Raw genomic sequence first — 14,559 nt, 5'->3', positions numbered from 1 at the left:
TTCTCCAATCTTCCAGCACCTCCCCTGTGGCAAAAGAGGACTCATTTCATAGATCATAGCCACTGCCCCAGCTATCTCTTCCCTCACATTCCACACCAACCTGGGGTATACTGTATCTGGCCTCGAGGACTTATCAGTCTTAGTGTCTTTAAGAAGATCCCACACTTCATCTATCTTAATCTTAACATTGTCCACCACACAAGGCTGTATATTTCAATCTCACCCTTATCAGGGTAATTTTTCTCTTGTGAATACTGAAGCAAAGTATTCATTGAGTACTTTCCACCTCCAGGCATACTGCCTCCTTTAGCAGCTCCATGTTCATTTTCATCATCCTTCTATTCTTCACATAACAGAATGACTTGGGGTTTTTCTTAATCCTACATGCCACGGCCTTCTCATGCCCTCTTTGAGCTTGCCTTAGTCCTTTCTAATGCTCCTCTTGGCTACCATATACTTCTCATGAGCCCTTCCTGTTTCTTACTTCCTATATCTTTTTTTTAAACTTTATTTAAAGATTTTATCACAAGAATAAAGAGAAAAATTACATTTAAAGAAAAGATAAAAAATAAAATAAAATTACAATACAACATTAGTAACCTAACTTAAATCCAACTAACCCCCCCCAATAATCACAACACAACATTAATGACCTAATTTAAATCAGTCTAACCCCCCCCCCCACTTTATACGGCCACTAAAAAAAATAAAATCTATATTAAAAAAAAACCACCTTTCCCCCCCCAAAATAAAGAGTGAAGAGTTAGTAAAATTAATAAAATTATATATATAAAAAAAACACTCACCAACAAGAAAAAAATAATGAAAAAAAAAGAATAATCAAATCTAAAATATCACAGTTAAAAACATATTTAAGTCAAACTTAATTGCATGTACTTAACAAATGGAGTCCACTTCAGCTTATAAAAAGACATCTTATCTTGAATTGAGAAAGATATCTTTTCCATAATTAAACAGGATTTCATCTCTAAACACCACCTATCCAAAGTTAATAAATTTCTATCTTTCCAAGTAAGCGCTATACATTTCTTGGCTAAATATTTCTAAGGCTAAATAGATAAAAGAAATCTGATAATCATTTAATCCTCAGTCAATTAATGATTGCATATTCCCTAATAAAAATATATCAGGATCTAATACAACATAGATATTATATAAACTATTAAATATAGATTGAATACCTTTCCAAAACTGTTGCAATCGATCACAAAACCAAACAGTATGTAAAAAAGTATTAGCCGTCTGATCACAGCGAAAACAACAATCTAACTTACTAAGACCAAATTTTTTTAATTTCTCTGGTGTTAAATATAATTGATGTATAAAATTATAATTAATCATCGCTAATCTAGCATTAATCAATTTCCGAATACTATTTTGACAAATTTCCATCCAGGCTTCTTCAGCTATTGTAGAACCTAAATCTTTTTCCCATTTCAACTTATCTTTATCCCAATCTTTCTTACTTTCATTTTCTTGTAAAATACAATATAAATCAGATACCCTTTTTGGTATTGAAAGCACATATTTCTCAAAACTAGTTTCAGGCAATAGAATCATATGCCGGCCACATATCTGTTTTACAAATGATCTTAACTGATAATACACAAATACAGAGTTTCCACTAATACCAAATTTCCTTTGTAGTTCCTCAAAAGAACAAAAACATCCTTTGAAAACACAATCTGATAATTTTTTTATTCCTTTCCTTTCCCATTGTTTTAAAATGATATTGGAGACTGTAAAAGGAACAAGTTGATTATTATATAATGGCAATCGCCCAGACCACTTATTTTTAAGCCCCAATTTATTAACTTTACTCGTCCATAAATTCATTAAATGTTTCAATATTGGTACATCATAAGTTCGTAATAAATTTTTATTCCATCGAAACAAAAATTCATGTGGAAATTTTTCTAAAATGACTGCCATTTCTATCTTTGCCCAACTAGGCGGATCCTCCATATTCAGTAGAGCACTAAGAAATTTAAATTGAGCTGCCTCATAATAATATTGAAAATCTTAAACCTCCAAATTGAAAATCCCACATCAACTTTCTCATTGCTACCCTCGGAAATTTTCCCTTCCATAAGAATTCTCTAACTGCTTTATATAAATCCTTAAAAAAACATTAAAAAAAAAGGAATTGATTGAAATAAATATTGTATCCGAGGAAAAATATTCATTTTTATAGTATTAATCCTCCCTAATAAACCTAAAGGTAAATCCTTCCACCTAATCAAATCTAATTTAATCTTTTTTTATTAAGGGAAGATAATTAATTGAATATAAATCTTGATATTCTGTATTAACATTAATTCCTAAATATTTAATTTGTTTAGTCCACTTCAAATTTGTAATATTTTTATATCTTGAGTAATCATCTTTACAAATTGACAAAATTTCACTTTTGGCCCAATTTACCTTCTTTTTCTTTGGCTTGGCTTCGCGGACGAAGATTTATGGAGGGGGTAAATGTCCACGTCAGCTGCAGGCTCGTATGTGGCTGACAAGTCCGATGCAGGACAGGCAGACACGGTTGCAGCGGTTGCAGGGGAAAATTGGTTGGTTGGGGTTGGGTGTTGGGTTTTTCCTCCTTTGCCTTTTGTCAGTGAGGTGAACTACTCTTTGCAGACGAAGCCGCTTTAGTTGCCCATTCAGAGCCAGCTCTTCAGCGCTTGACGTCCTGTTTTGTGGAAACTGCCAAAATGTTTGGCCTGGAAGTCAGCCTGAAGAAAACTGAGGTCCTCCATCAGCCAGCTCCCATTTACCAATTTACCTTATAACCCGATAATTGACCATAATTTTCTAAAGATTCTTGAATTGCGAATAAAGAAATATCAGGATCCACCAAGTATAATAAGACATCATCAGCAAATAAATTAATCTTATATTCCTCATTCAAAACTCTCATACCCTTAACATTTTCTTTTTTTTTAAAATTTTTTATTTTTCACACCATAAATCACATTAGCCATGATATACACTATTTCTTTTTCACACATATACAGTGACTTTTTCTCCCCCCTCCTTTCCTCCCAAACCACCCCCCCACCCCCCCCTCTCATCCATTTTAGGTATACAATCTAGGTTGCATTAAGCCAGTCAGACAATGTTGTCATTCAACAAAATTACACCAGGAATTCTACTGAGTCCATTCTTTTCTTTCCTTCTCCTTCCATCAACTTAGGTAATGTTTGTCCCCGGTAGGTTTTCGCTATTGTATTTAATGTAAGGCTCCTATACTTGTTCGAATATTTCAATATTATTTCTTAACCTATATGTTATTTTTTCTAATGGAATACATTTATTCATTTAAATTTAGTAGTTTCTTCCTTTTAATTTGGTTATGTATTCCATTAATATTTAAAGACATATAGTTCAGCGTAGCCCTTTTATATTTTGTTTATCTTCTCTTTCCGTTTTTCCATCATTACCTTTCCTCCTTTTCCATTTCTGTTTTCTTATTTTCAACTCTTTATAAGACAACATTCCTACAACATCCAACATTTTCCTTATTCTCCTATTTCTATCTTATTTAACCCCAATCTCCCCTTCACCTCCTGAGTTGTCCTTTATCCCTTGTCGGACAACCACATCACCCCTCTCCATTTGGATTTGCGAATCCACTCGCAAGCGTCAACTGATTTTGCAGTGACCGCTATTTCCCCCCACCCCGCCTCCCCCAGAAAAGATTTCACTTTTCATATGTCACAAAGGTCACTCTTTTAATTCCCTCCTTATTCTCTCTATTCCATTACCTTCCCTTATTAATTCTTGTCTATACTATCTATATTTTCCTCTAAGTACAGATACATTCATGTATGCTCATTGTCTCTATTCACTCTTATACCTCTTTACCCGCATACATATCAATCATGATCATTTTTACTCTCATTACCCGTCTTCATCCCTCAGTCTATTTTTGTCTTTACCCACATAAATATCAAATCGTGATCATTTTAACTCTCATTACCCGTCTTCCTCCCTCAGTCTATTTTTGTAATTGTTCTGCAAATTTTCGTGCTTCTTCTGGATCCGAGAATAGTCTGTTTTGTTGTCCTGGAATAAATATTTTCAATACCGCTGGATGCTTTAGTATAAATTTATACCCTTTCTTCCATAAAATCGCCTTTGCTGTATTGAACTCTTTTCTCTTCTTTAGGAGTTCAAAACTTATATCTGGATAAATGAAGATTTTTTGCCCTTTATACTCCAGTGGTTTGTTGCCCTCTCTTACTTTTTCCATTGTCTTCTCCAGTACCTTTTCTCTTGTAGTATATCTTAGGAATTTTACTACAATAGATCTTGGTTTTTGTTGTGGTTGTGGTTTAGAGGCCAATACTCTATGTGCCCTTTCTATTTCCATTTCTTGCTGTAGTTCTGGACATCCTAGGGTCTTAGGGATCCACTCTTTTATAAACTCCCTCATATTCTTGCCTTCTTCATCTTCCTTAAGGCCCACTATCTTTATGTTATTTCTTCTGTTATGGTTTTCCATTGTATCTATTTTTTGAGCTAGTAGTTCTTGTGTCTCTTTAGTTTTTTTATTAGATTTCTCCAATTTCTTTTTTAAGTCTTCTACCTCCATTTCTGCTGCTACTGCCCGCTCTTCCATCTTGTCCATTTTCTTTCCCATTTCTGTTAAGGTCATCTCCATTTTATTTATTTTCTCTTCTGTGTTGTTTATTCTTTTTCTTAAATCCTTAAATTCCTGTGTTTGCCATTCTTTAAATGACTCCATGTATCCTTTAATAAGAGCAAGTATATCCTTTATCTTGCCTTTCTTTTCTTCTTCTATTTCACTGTACTCTTCCTCTTCCTCTTCTTCCTCTGGGTTGGCCATCTGTTGTTTCTTTGGTGCCCTTTCCTCCTCTTCTTTCTTGTTTCTAATGTCTTCTGTGGTCTCTTCTTGCTGCAGGTGTTCTGCAGCTGTCGTTGCCGGCTGTGGAGATCGACTCCCCAGCTGGTCCCCCCTCCCGTCGGTGTGTTTTTTTTCATTCGCATCGCGCACTTTTACTTGGCTCTGCGAGCCATTTTTGTAGTCCATTATTTACCGACCTGAGGGAGCAGGTATCTCTCTCCGCAGCGGGCCTCTTCGGACAGGTAAGGCCTTCACCTTTTTCCTCCTTTGTCTTCTCTTCCTCTCTTCTTACCGTTGCTTTCGATTTTTCTTTTTTTGTCGCCATCTTCTTTCCACCTTTATACTCACTTTTCTGTAACTTTTATTTCTGTGCCTTTGTGTTTTCCTTTGTTTTTCCCGACTTTTCTGGAGAGGGCTGGAGTTCACCGTCCGGCCACTACTCCATCACGTGACTCCTCCCCAACATTTTCATTTCTGACGTATTAATTATGCCAAAGGTTCAATAACTATAGCAAATAAAGCAGGTGACAATGGACATCCTTGTCTAGTAGACCTTGTTAAATCAAAAGATTCTGAAATCTGCCCATTGGTAGCAACTCTAGCCTTCGGACTATCATATAAAGCCTTTATCAATCCAATAAACGAGGAACCAAAGCAAAACTTCTCAAGTACTTTAAATAAAAATTGCTTCCTATATCTAATGTGTGCTTCCTTCTTCCTCGACTAGCTGCTTAATCTGTTTCATCAACTATGGTTCCCTTTTCCTACTGTATTTTCCTTGTCCCAGTGGAATAAACCTATCCTGAACCTAACACAAGTGGTCTCTAAACATCCTCCACATTAGTTCTGTGCTTTCACCCTTGAACATTTATTTCCAACTTATTCTCACTAGTTCCTGCCATAATTCCAAAGAACCTAAAGATGAGCACAGGGATAGCTTCTTCCCCACTGCCGTCAGATTCCTGAATAATCAATGAACCAAAGACACTGCCTTACACTTCATGCACTATAATTTTAATTTTTTTTATAGTAATGTAAGATGGTTATGATATGAATGTTAGCACTACGATTCTGCCACAAAACACCGAATTTCATGACTTGTTCATGACAATAAATTCTGATTCAGATTCTGCTGCATTTGAAGCAATCCACTTTTCTAGCTGCTGTCTCCATTAACTACTCTTCATTTAAAATTAACGGTCCTATCTGGCTTTACCTTACTGGAAACAAGCTTGTCCTCAGCTTCTGCTTGCTGAAGCCTCTTAAGTCAAAGACTCAAAGTCCCACTCCTACACTGGGCCGTTATTAACACACTAGGCACTTTTAGATAGGGCAAAAGTCCAAATGTAAAGGCAGAGAATCTCCGCCAAAAAGTTTAACCACGAACCTCTCAATGTGTGGAGGCAGTCTCCGAGCCACATGATTGAAACCCTCTCGGAGGGGTATAATCAATCTGAATGTACAGCCGCACTAAGCGGCTGATTAGGGGCGGGCTGAGGATGCCTTCAGCCTGCGACCCATCTCCCCATTCATCCCTCTGCCTCCAAGTCAAAGGCGGCAGGGCAGTGGGGCCCGTCGAGGCAGCAGGTGCTGTCATTGGGGGCAGTCAGAGCAGCGGGAATTGTCAGTGGGAGCTATCAGCAGGGGCCATCAGGGCAGTCGGGGCAGCGGGAGCTGTCAGCGGGAGCCAGTGGGACCATCAGGGCAGTGGGAGCTGTCGGGGGTGGCCAATGCAGGCTGGGACAGCCACATCGGGGCCGCCTCTGAGATCACCCTGCATTGAGTGAGCCAGGGATTTCCCTGTGACGCATGCATGCCAAGCACTGACGTCACCAAAGTAAGCAGGTGAACCATTTTCCCTTTCAAATCAGCGGAGGAGGACGCCCAGTTAAGTTTTACTGAGTTCCATGACTACCTCTGAGGTAGGTCTGGGATTCAGGTGGATTTTGACCAGGCTTGCCCAGTTCGGCCTTTTCATGTAGCCCAATTCCTGGGTCGTCAACCCAGTAATTTGCCCAGTTAGCCCAATTTAATGATGCAGCTTGTTTTCATTGGCATTCCTGTATAAGTTGTTAAGGGCAGTTCCAGCTGCATGAGGGATTATGGTTTACAAGTTTGGCCATTCATCCCGCATTGTGCTGCCGTCACAACATGCCAAAGCACCCCACTGTTGTCAGGAGGTACGAAAATTTAAATTTTAATCATCTATGTGACACAGCACGCAAGCGGTGACATCACGAGACTTCCCCTGCTTGGCCATTTGCCTTTTCACATTGCAGGGAGAGGGTTGTCTGAGAAAATTACCCGGGGTAGGGCCACAAACCCATTTAAAATTCCCGGGCCGACATCTTTACACTATAGGTTCACGGGAGGGTTCTCGGGAAATTCATTTTACATTGCGGTGTGAAAAGACCTTTTAAGAAGTCAATAAACAGTTCCAGGGTCTTGCTGACGTTGAGGGAAAAGCTATTGTTCTGGCATCAAGCCACTGGTCCCTGTATCTACCTATTGCACTCTGATTCATTATTGCCAATTATAGTGGTGGCATCCATCAATTTATAGTTGGAGCAATGTCTGGCTTTGAAATCAAGTATACAGTTGACTAAACAGCTTTCCAGAGCCCAACAATGATGATCGTAGTGGAGAGTAGACCAATCCTCACTGTTCATGACCTGCAGGAGAGAAAGTCATGATTTTAAATGCAGAGAGGGATACTGAGACCAAAGTTACTAAGCAGGGGATGAGTTAGTCTTATTCTATTGTGTTAAAGATGCAGCTAAAGTTGATAAATAGTACAGGTACACGATCCTTTATGCGGTCATCTAAAATCTGGAAAGCCCAAAAACTGGCATTTTTTTTCCTGATACTGGTATAGTTGGGGGGGGAGGGGAGGATAGAGAGGGAGAGAAGCACGACTAGGTTGGGCGGGGGTGGGAGATATGGCAGCATGACTCGGGTGGGAGTGGGGAAGAGAGACGGCAGCGCGACTCGGGTGGGAGAGACGGCAGCGCAACTCGGTTGGGCAGGGGAGAAGACGGCAGCGCGACTGGAAGGTGGTGGGTACGGCAGCACAATTCGGGTGGGTTTAAATCTGGGGCAGCTGGCTTTTGTTCATAAATCCAGAAAAATCTGAAATTCAGAACAGACTGTCCCCCAAGGGTTCCATATAAAGGATTGTGTACCAGTAGTATGGCATAATCAATTGTTACTCCGATGATCTTGTATTGTAAAAAGTGGTGTTTTGGAGAATTGGGAACTTGCAATGAAATTATGGACTGCAAACCTCCCTGGACAGATAGGAGTGAGCTCCTTCCATTGATTTGAGAGCTGGAGTTACAGAGAAGTAAAATGGAGTAGAAGATAACGTTATAGTTGGAATCAAATAAGATCAATTTGAACTATTGAACTTTACAAGTAAAACTGAACATTGCTGGACACTTTGGCTTGGCTTCGCGGACGAAGATTTATGGAGGGGTATGTCCACGTCTGCTGCAGGCTCGTTGGTGACTGACAAGTCCGATGTGGGACAGGCAGGCGCGGTTGCAAAGGAAAATTGGTTGGTTGGGATTGGGTGTTGGGTTTTTCCTCCTTTGTCTTTTGTCAGTGAAGTGGGCTCTGCGGTCTTCTTCAAAGGAGGTTGCTGCCCGGTGAACTGTGAGGTGCCAAGATGCACGGTTGAAGGCGATATCAGCCCACTGGCGGTGGTCAATGTGGCAGGCACCAAGAGATTTCTTTAAGCAGTCCTTGTACCTCTTCTTTGGTGCACCTCTGTCTCGGTGGCCAGTGGAGAGCTCGTCATAAAACACGATCTTGGGAAGGCAATGGTCCTCCATTCTGGAGACGTGACCCACCCAGCGCAAATGGGTCTTCAGCACCATGGATTCAATGCTTGCGGACTCTGCTAGCTCGAGTACTTCGATGTTGGTGATGAAGTCATTCCAATGAATGTTGAGGATGGAGCAGAGACAGCGCTGATGGAAGCGTTCTAGGAGCCATAGGTGATGCTGGTAGAGGACCCATGGTTCGGAGCTCAACAGGAGCGTGGGTATGACAATGGCTCTGTATCTACCAATAAATCTACCAATAAAGGAAATGCTTTATTCCTATGATATCATCAATGTCAGTGGGTAACATGCATTGGTTGTCCTCAGTAATCGCGGGATTTTCTGCCGAATAATTATGATCCCTATAGCAATGGAACACCAACTAGATATTTCCAAGATTTCAATCCAGCACTAAATAATGTTGTTTGTGCATGTAAGAGAAAATCAGAGATAAAGATGTTTTCTTTACTTTCCTGTTTTTGGCCTTCTCTGGCATAGTGCCCAAAACACAGAGATGCACTGTTAAAATTATTTATTCCCATCCTCTAGAACTTGTGTGCAATAGTTAAGAATCCATTGGTAGTTTTGAAGGTCAACAGATTTCAAGGATAGAGATACTGATCCTACACAGATGGTCTTTCCTGGATTTCACTTTACTGCAGAGGATGCTGGTACACTGGAGGCAAATCTACAGGCAAACAATAGCCGCTTTTAGGTGTTCTGAGGAAGATTATGCGCATGAAGGCGCGGCTAGCGGAGTACAGCTGGCACATTTAGGTCGCCACGGAATGGACGGCTTTCTGGCACTTAAACGTGCCAGCTAACCGTTAGCCGTCTAGCAGCGAAAGCTGGCTACTTGGGACTAGTCCCGCCCATGCTGCCTTGACGTTATTTACAGTGCATGAAGGCATTCCTGACGAACAACTCAGGCACATTGGGTTAATGTAACTGTGTTTTGTAGCGAGTTGGAGCTTGAAACATTTGGTATGTAGATTGATGAAAAATTATTTGAATACTACAACCTTAAAGGCGATGTAACAACTGAGATATCTGAGAGGGTTACGCATACAAGTGTGACAGAAGTTGAGAAGGCCAGGAGGAAGCAACGCAAATGACTGCTTTCATCCCAACAGCAAGATCCCTTATGTCCCCACATTTACTGGAAACAAGCAATGGAGAAAGCAGAGGAAAGGTCTTTAAAAAAAATTGTTGGCAATGTGCCAGGTGTGGATGGGAGGAAATGTTAGGAGTTGGCTTCACTTTCCTGATGCTGAAGAAACAAGAACATTTTAGCAGATGAGTGAGTTCCAAAATCGTAGTTATTGTGCTTCTGTCAAAGCTTTCAAATCTGATAATATTTGTTTTCTTTCTATTGAGGCTGCCTGTTCCAAAATAGCAGATCCACAGGAAAATAAGCATTCGATTTAGAAATAAATGCTATCAAGGAAGGAAGGAGTTTTAGATCTCACTCTATGTGTGCCTTGTCTCTGTTCTTTTGATTGTTCATGTTAACTACTGGAACTTCAAACTATACTCAGTTTCTCCAGTACACCAAAACAATTAAACATTATAACACAAAACAGATTTGTTCAGCAATTAAGCTCAATACAAATGCAAGCACAAACCAAGTGACCAGAGCTCAATTAAGCTCAAATTCCTTCTCACCTACCATGAATTGAATTTGGACCAAACAAGTTGTTTACTTGAAAGACAATAAAACACAAAAGTCTCTACACCTGGCGATTATAGTAAAATCACAGAAATACTGAAGGAACTCTGAAGGTCTACCAGTGTCTGTTAGAGGTCAAGATCACAACAATTCACTACAGCAATTCATACATATAGCTGCTCTTCACAACTATAGCTCGGCCTTCTATACCATTAATCCCTCAGTGCTGGTCAAGAAGCAACAAACTCTTGGCCTCTGTACCACCTTCTACAACTTGATACTCAACTTTCTCTTTGGAAGACAACAGTCAGTACCAATAAGAAACCATGTCTCCTCCTCACTGATATCAACACAGACCCAGTCCTCATCAAGGGCTCAGTAGTTGAGAGAGTTAAAAAAAAAACTTCAAATTCCTGGGTGTCAACATCTCTGAGGATCTGTCCTGGAGCCTACGCATTGATGTAATCACAAAGGAATCTCGTTTGAGGAGGTATGTCACCAAAGACTCTTGTAAACTTCTACAGGTGTACTGTAGAGTGCATTCTGGCTGGTTGCCTCTCTACCTGGTACGAAGGCACCAACTCTCAGGACAAGAATAAATTCCAGAGGGTTGTTAACTCAGCCTGCGACATCACAGGCACCAGACTTCACTCCATCGAGGACATCTACATGAGGCAGTGTCTCAAAAAAACTGCCTCTATCCTCAAAGACCCCAGCACCCAGGGCATGCCCTCTTCACTCTGCTATCATCAAGGAAAAAGTACAGGAGCCTAAGGAAGAGCACTCAGTGGTATAAGGACAGCTCCTTCCCTGCTGCCATCAGATTCCTGAATAATCAATGAATCAAAGACAATGCCTTCTTGTGTATTTTTATTGTAATGTCATAAGATGGTTATAATATGAATGTTTGCTCTACGATGCTGCCGCAAAACAACGAATTTCATGACTTGTCCATGATAATAAATTCTGATATATAGCCGCTTTTTGGTCATAGAAACATAGAAACATAGAAGATAGGAGCAGGAGTAGGTCATTCGACCCTTCGAGCCTGCTCCGCCATTCAGCGAGATCATGGCTGATCTTAAAGTTCAGTACCCCGTCCCCGCCTTCTCTCCATAACCTTTAATACCCTTACACTGAAGAAATAGATCTAATTCCCTCTTAAATATATTTAATGAACCTTTCTCTACTGCCCTCTGTGGCAATGAATTCCACAGATTCACCACCCTCTGGGTAAAGAAATTCCTCCTCATCTCGGTCCTAAATGGTTTACCTATTATCCTCAAACCATGGCCCCGGGTTCTGGATTTTCCCATCATTGGAAACATCCCATCTGCATCCATTCTGTCCAGTCCTGCCAGAATTTTATAGGTCTCTATGAGATCCCCTCTCAATCTTCTAAACTCCAGGGAGTACAATCCCAATTTGTGCAATCTTTCCTCATAAGTCATTCCTGCCATTCCAGGTATCAGCCTGGTGAATCGCCTCTGCACTCCCTCCATTGCAAGAACATCCTTCCTTAGATAAGGTGACCAAAACTGCACACAATACTCCAGGTGGGGTCTCACTAAGGCCCTGTACAGATGCAATAAGGTATCCTTGTTCCTATACTCAAACCCTCTTGATATGAAGGCCAACATACCATTTGCCTTTTTAACCGCCTGCTGTACCTGCATGCTCGCCTTCAGAGACTGGTGTACAAGTACCCCTAGGTCTCTCTGCACTTCCCCATCTCTTAATCTATTGCCATTCAAATAGTAATCTGCCCTCCAGTTTGTATTACCAAAGTGGATAACCTCACATTTATCCACATTGTAGTGCATTTGCCATGTATCTGCCCAGTCCCTCAATTTATCCAAATCACACTGGAGCTTCCTGACCCGCGCTTCCGTGCACAGAACCCCTCCTAGCTTAGTGTCATCTGCAAATTTGGAGATATTACATCCAATCCCCTCATCCAGATCATTAATGTAAATTGTGAACAGCTGGGGTCCCAGTACAGATCCCTGTGGTACCCCACTGGTCACCGCCTGCCACTCAGAAAACGAGCCATTTATCCCAACTCTCTGTCTTCTACCTGCCAGTCAGTTCTGAGCTCTTCATTAGTTATACTGTATATCTTTACCTTGCTATGGATGCTGCAAGACCTGCTGAGTTCTGACTGGGCACCCTCCAACCAAATGGCATTAATATTGACTTCTCTGGCTTTCGTTAACCCACACCCCACCCCCCCTTGCTTCCCATGTCATCTCTCCATTTCCTGTCTCCTTTTCACACAGACATGATAAATTCTACCCAATCCCTTTTGTTGGTCTGGATTCCTCCCCCATTGTTTGAATTCTGAGATTTCTGATATATCCTGTTTCTGCCTTTTCTGATTTTTCCTCGAAGGGCTCAGGCCCAAAACGTCGGCAATATATCTTTGTCTCCTATAGACGCTGAACAGAGCAGCTGAGTTCCTCCAGCATTTCCGTGTTTTTACTACAATCACAGCATCTGCAACCTATCCTGTTTATCTGAGTTCCTTGAGCATTTCTGTTTTTTTTAAACTTGAAAGACAGGCAAGCTAAAACCATACAGAAAATTTGAGCTTTCCAAAATATAAATAATGGATGGGTACTTCATTGTATTAAAATAATAAATTTTATCAAACTGTCATTGTTAATCACTCAAACTTAAGTTCCACATGAGTTTCACAAAAACATCTAAATTTCATCAAGCACAGCAAAATAACCATAGCTGTGCCATGTAAAATCAAGTAGTTACCGAAGCAAATATAACATAAAATGAAGAAACCCAAAATTGTTTTGGGGGTAAAATGCAGATCTGGAGAGGAAATTAAATTAGGGCCACAACTGATGACAGTTTTTCTCTCTCCCTGAATGCTGTACCCTACCAATGCTTTCTTTCTTTCTTTGGCTTGGCTTCGCGGACGAAGATTTATGGAGGGGTAATGTCCACATCAGCTGCAGACTCGTTGGTGACTGACAAGTCCGATGCGGGACAGGCAGACACGGTTGCAGCGGTTGCAAAGGAAAATTGGTTGGTTGGGGTTGGGTGTTGGGTTTTTCATCCTTTGTCTATTAACTACATTGAAGCAGCCAAATTACAGATAAAATTCCACAGAACCCTTGAAACAACTTCTTGATAAAATGTTAATTTCTTTTACATTAACAATGACATTTATCACTTCATCTGCAAGCATTTTCACAACAGTTAGTTTCCTCCACTGTACATGCTAACATTTGACCTCTCTACTCCACTGCAGTTTATACTCTTGCTCCAACCCCGTTATATACAATTAATCCAAGATTCTAACCACATTTCCCCATTTCATTTCAATGCATTTGTTTCTCATTCTGGCTCTGCCTCCCATCTTTCATCGCCCTCCAATGAGAATACACATAATTTTACTAGATGCCTGTGTTTACTCATCCTTGTTCATATTGTTATAGACAGTAATTACTCCAACTATTGACTATAAAAGAAAACACAGATTCTCTCGGCCATTTCATGTCGGACCTCCGCCTGGAGGCCCACTACGAGAACGGATCAAAAACTTAAAACTTACCTTTCAGATAGCAGTCCTAAAAGGCTGCTGCAATGTCACATTCATAGGGCCCTCAGGAGCCGATGGAGGTGGCACGACTGGTGCCATAGTGCCATTCGTCAAAGATATTCGGAAATGCAATGGCCGCCTCCCCTACCCATAATCCTTCATGCAACTGGAACCACTCCGTGGTTCCCAGAACAATTCCAGCTCAATGGGGGATTATGGGTAGGGAAGACGACCATTGCCACATTTTGAGCGCCAGAGAGCAGCCCTGAAGGCTGAAGTGACCCAGTGTGGCTGTCTCAGCCCTCACCGGCCTCCTGTTGGCTCCCGCTGCCCCGAGGGCTCCTGCTACCCCAATGGTCCCCACCCACTGCCCCTGCCTTGGTGGGAGAGGAGTGAGTAGAAAGCTGGGTCATAGACTGATGGCATCATCAGCCCGCCCTTAACCAGCTGCTTGCAGTGGCTGTACATACAGGTCAGGCAGCGGACTACAGTTCTCCACTAATTATCCTTCCCAAATACGGGTTAGAATCGGTGCCTTGCAACCTGACACGGCACATTCAAGAAGGTATGTCTTTAGCCGTAAGGGCAAAGAACCACCGGCTTTACAGACTGGTGTTTTCTC

General features: G+C 41.1%; 1 protein-coding gene across 1 annotated transcript in view; it reads right to left on the bottom strand.

Annotated features, from left to right (window-relative positions):
- The window catches only part of fryl (furry homolog, like), a 345,361-nt gene that overhangs the window by 213,027 nt on the left and 117,775 nt on the right, over positions 1–14,559 (bottom strand). The gene's annotated exons all lie outside the window — the stretch shown is intronic.

The sequence above is a fragment of the Narcine bancroftii genome, chromosome 3, assembly GCF_036971445.1.
Source record: "Narcine bancroftii isolate sNarBan1 chromosome 3, sNarBan1.hap1, whole genome shotgun sequence".
In the NCBI taxonomy this organism is placed as follows: domain Eukaryota; kingdom Metazoa; phylum Chordata; class Chondrichthyes; order Torpediniformes; family Narcinidae; genus Narcine; species Narcine bancroftii.
This window is presented reverse-complemented; position numbering and strand designations above follow the sequence as displayed.